This window comes from Schistocerca cancellata, chromosome 3, assembly GCF_023864275.1.
Source record: "Schistocerca cancellata isolate TAMUIC-IGC-003103 chromosome 3, iqSchCanc2.1, whole genome shotgun sequence".
Taxonomy (NCBI): domain Eukaryota; kingdom Metazoa; phylum Arthropoda; class Insecta; order Orthoptera; family Acrididae; genus Schistocerca; species Schistocerca cancellata.
In genome coordinates this window covers 812,473,066-812,477,730 of record NC_064628.1, presented here as the reverse complement: position 1 = coordinate 812,477,730, position 4,665 = coordinate 812,473,066, and the positions used below count along the sequence as shown (strand labels likewise).

At 45.4% G+C, this 4,665-nt stretch overlaps 1 non-coding gene across 1 annotated transcript; it reads right to left on the bottom strand.

The window, feature by feature from the left end:
• Positions 1 to 3,241: 3,241 nt before the first annotated feature.
• On the bottom strand, positions 3,242 to 3,316 carry Trnas-cga (transfer RNA serine (anticodon CGA)). The gene has a single exon. It is a non-coding gene; the product is annotated as a tRNA-Ser (tRNA).
• Positions 3,317 to 4,665: the final 1,349 nt, after the last annotated feature.

Genomic DNA, 4,665 nt, shown 5'->3' with positions numbered 1-4,665 from the left:
AGCATCATGATGGTCGCATCCGTGTTTGGTGACATCGCGGTGAACGCACATTGGAAGCGTGATGGTATGGGGTGCCATTGGTTATACGTCTCGGTCACCTCTTTTTTGCATTGACGGCACTTTGAACAGTGGACGTTACATTTCAGATGTGTTACGTCCCGTGGCTCTACCCTTCACTTGATCCCTACGAAACCCTAAATTTCAGCAGAATAATGCACGACGGCATGTCGCAGGTCCTGCACTGGCCTTTCTGTACACAGAAAACGTTCGACTGCTGCCCTGGCCAGCACATTCTCCAGATCTCTCACCAATTGAAAATGTCTGGTCAATGGCGGCCGAGCAACTGGCTCGTCACCATACGCCACTCACTACTCTAGATGAACTGTGGTATCGTGTTGAAGCTGCATGGGCAGCTGTACCTGTACACGTCATCAAAGCTTTGTTTGACTCAAGGCCGTTTTTTACGGCCAGAGGTGGTTGTTCTGGGTTCTGATTTCTCAGGATCTATGCACCCAAATTGCATGAAAATGTAATCACATGTCAGTTGTAGTATAATATATTTGTGCTATGAATAGTCGTTTATCATCTGCATTTATTCTTGGTGTAGCAGTTTTAATGGCCAGTAGTGTATTATTATCATGTGGCATATTTAATTACTTCTCACGAAAGGAAATAACATGATCCATGTCCATGCGATAGTGTTTCGCTGACGCAATGAAACAAAAGACAAATTTAGAACGAAACGAGAAAATCCCAAATGTTTGTAACGGCAAGTCTGCGGCAGTATTTTCTCACTGCAGACGTTATTATACTCAGGTCTTAACTCAGAACTGTTAAGCTATAGGGCTTTATGGGTTCACGTAGTGCGTTGTTTTGTATCCCCGCCGAGCTGCGTTTCGATATCCGCTGGGCATTGATATGGAAATAGAGGTCGTAGACAATTTAAACCGAGTACGACACACTGTACGTTAAGGCCAATGACAGCAGAGGTCGTGCGCGCAGTTAACCGAGCTGGGCAGATACCTCGCCAGGCGACCCAAATAAAGCCGAGAGAGCTACTGAATGCAATCATTTTGCATGCGCTTATGAAACTTTCAGCGGCACGCCGTAGTTGTATTGTCTTGTCGACTTTCTCGTACTTCGATATGGATATGATCTGGACTGTCAATAGTTTACTTCCGACGAACTCGTCTTTCGTCTACGGATAACTTGGCTCGAAGCTAGGAGTGAAATAATTCGTACCCCTATCCGGCCTTTTACTAGCATCGGACATCACTACAGCTTTGCTTTGTTCGAAGATCCCCAACATACCGATGAATGCAACATTTTCCGACTCCGGATTGTAACCTTCCCACCATATTTGCTTCTGTATGCAATATAGTCCAACCTTACCTCCCACTCTATAAATGTATTACCAAAACTATGTCCGCACAGACTGTTATCAAGCTGTAACCTTTGACTAAACAGAACCGAATTTGAACTGAACTGCAACTGATCTGAATGCAACTTGTCTTACATTAAATGCGCAACTGCAGTAAAACAATTATCCGACCCCAATCAAAATTTCCACTTACTTCGCATCTTGACAAAGTTTTTGGAAATTTTTCGAAAGCACAACCGCAAACAAGAAGCAGGTAGCGGCTAAGCTAGATTTCTGTTTCTAAGTAAAATCTCCAACTGTTGCATACCACATGTGGTAATGCATAATGACGAACAGTGGGGTAGGGAGAGTAACTATTCCTAGGAAATATTAGAAGACAACGATTTTAGAATGAAGTATATATTAAAAAAAGACGGAGCAAAACTTCGCGGGATCTTCACACACGTAACATAGGTGCGTAACAAAGTGCACAATGATTTAAAAAGGGTACAATGTTAACAGAGAATTTCTATAATAATCAAACAGCTCAAACAATTAATATGTTAATGCATGACTAAAGGAAATGGGGTGGTCTTTCTCTCAGCTCTGAGCAAGTGAACAAAGATTGTATTGTATTGTATGTTAAGTGGGGCCTAGAAACGATGGAGAGGCTCCTTCCCCACCGCAGTCACAGTGGTCCACAATCCCACGACGACTACCTCAGTCCACTTCATCCCTCCACCGCCGAACACCGAACCAGTCTTTCAGGGTTATAGTGATTATTGCGAGGTTCCGTCCCCGGTGGAACCCTTCCCCCCCCCCTCCTCCCCCCCCTACCACCACCAGGGAACGTCTCACACCAGACGAGTGTAACACCCTATGTTTGAGTGGTAGAGTAATGATGGTGTACGCCTACGTGGAGACGTTGTTTGCGCAGCAATCGCCGACATAGTGTAGCTGAGGCGGAGTAAGGGGAACCAGCCGGCATTCGCCGAAGCAGATGGAAAACCGCATAAAAACCATCCACAGACTGGCCGGTTCACCGGACCTCGACACAATACCGCCGGACGGATTAGTGCCGGGGACCAGGCGCTCCTTCCCAATTCGTAAAGCCATGCGTTAGACCGCACGGCTAACCGGAAGGGCTGAACAAATATTACTGGTTCTCAAAACTCATTTCTAAAAATTTGGTGTGCAATGCTGCAGTCTTACCTCAAACTAGTTCTCCACAAAAAATAACATTATACAAAATTTATTTTCTTTTTGCTTTCTAAAATATACATCTTATTCATCCTTGTTCTTTACAATCAATCTTTCTTCGTGCATCAGATACAATCACATGTCAAGTCAGCATTGCTCAATACGTCCATCGCCTGCCACACTTCAACTAAGAATGTATAAAATTGCGGAGAGGCAAAGACTGTGACACATCAAGACCAAAGATTGTTTAACAGTAGCGTAACTTTACCCCCCCCCCCTCTCTCTCTCTCTCTCTCTCTCTCTCTCTCTCTCTCTCTCTCTCTCTCTCCCCCTCTCTCTCTCTCTCTCTCTCTCTGAGGTGCACATTGATAACATAGAAAAACCAAAATGCTTTGACCACCTTACAAGATGAATTATTATTTCTTTCCCGATGCTTGCACGCTTCATCTGTTACGCCACATTCAAGTGGTGTCTGCTAAAACGAACCGTAATTATCTACACTGATGTGTAAACCTTAAGGGTGGAAGTAACTTTCCTATGATTTGTCACTGCCAAGTAATAGTTCGATTTAACTTGGACCATACGTAGAAAGAACTGCTGCAGTACAGCTCAGAAGATAACTGAAATAAATACGCAAAGAGACGAACAGAAAATACACTTTTACTGGCAGATTACAACTGTGTGCCGGACCGAGACTCGAACTCGGGACCTTTGCCTTTCGCGGGCAAATGCTCTACCAACTGAGCTACCCAAGCACGACTCACGCCCCGTCCTCACAGCTTTACTTCCGCCAGTACCTCGACTCCTACCTTCCAAATTTTACAGAAGCTCTCCTGCGAACCTTGCATAACTACTGGCGGAATTAAAGCTGTGAGGACGGGGCGTGAGTCGTGCTTGGGTAGCTCAGTTGGTAGAGCACTTGCCCGCGAAAGGCAAAGGACCCGAGTTCGAGTCTCGGTCCGGCACACAGTTGTAATCTGCCAGGAAGTTTCATATCAGCGCACACTCCGCTGCAGAGTGAAAATCTCAATCTGTACACTTCTACTACTCAGAAAGGAAATCATATTGAAGTCACCGCGATGCACGATGGTCTCCTGTACGTTTCAGAAGGCGGAACATGATTCTCAGTAGGATATATGGTCACACGCACGGCAATACATGCTCTGCAACGTGCTCCCAGAAGATTGGTGAGCAGTTCCTGTGGTGGTGTGTTCCATTCCTCCACTAGCACTTTTAAGAATACTTCTAGATGGTCGTTGGTGCATGTGGACTTGTCGCAATACGTCTCCCCAACGCATTGCTCACGTGCACGATGGGATTCAACTCAGGGGAACGGATAGGCTATTCCATTCGTCAGTTATGGTCTCCTTCCAAGAGCTACTCTGCCGCCAGTGTTCGATGCGGTAGCGCGTTGTCGTCCACCAAAATCAAGTCAGTCATTTCGTCGACGCGAACGAGAACAATGTCTTAACATGCGCTCAGTTGAAGTTAAAATCTTTTGGTTTATTAGGCCACGTCATGTTTCTTCTCAAATGTTCGACGTTTCGACCCCTCTGCTGGGATCTTCCTCAGGATCTTTTGGTGTCCACTACTGCTAGAACACTGTCAGAGACGAGTGTCGCGTCCACTTATAAAGGTGGAGTTTTCTGGCGGTCGTGCTGGAGAAGTGATAGTATTGGTTCAAATCATATGGCTACCATTGGTGGGCCATAGTCATACGCTAATATTCTCGCTCTGATGCAGAAGAAGGGGCGTTGGTAGCTCATCTCTTGTGGATACCATCGGCGGTCCATCGTTACTGTTTTTTTTTTTTTTTTTTGTCATCAGTCTACTGACTGGTTTGATGCGGCCCGCCACGAATTCCTTTCCTGTGCTAACCTCTTCATCCACTTGCAACTTACGTCCTCAATTATTTGCTTGACGTATTCCAATCTCTGTCTTCCTCTACAGTTTTTGCCCTCTACAGCTCCCTCTAGTAACATGGAAGTCATTCCCTCATGTCTTAGCAGATGTCCTATCATCCTGTCCCTTCTCCTTATCAGTGTTTTCCACATATTCCTTTCCTCTCCGATTCTGCGTAGAACCTCCTCATTCCTTACCTTATC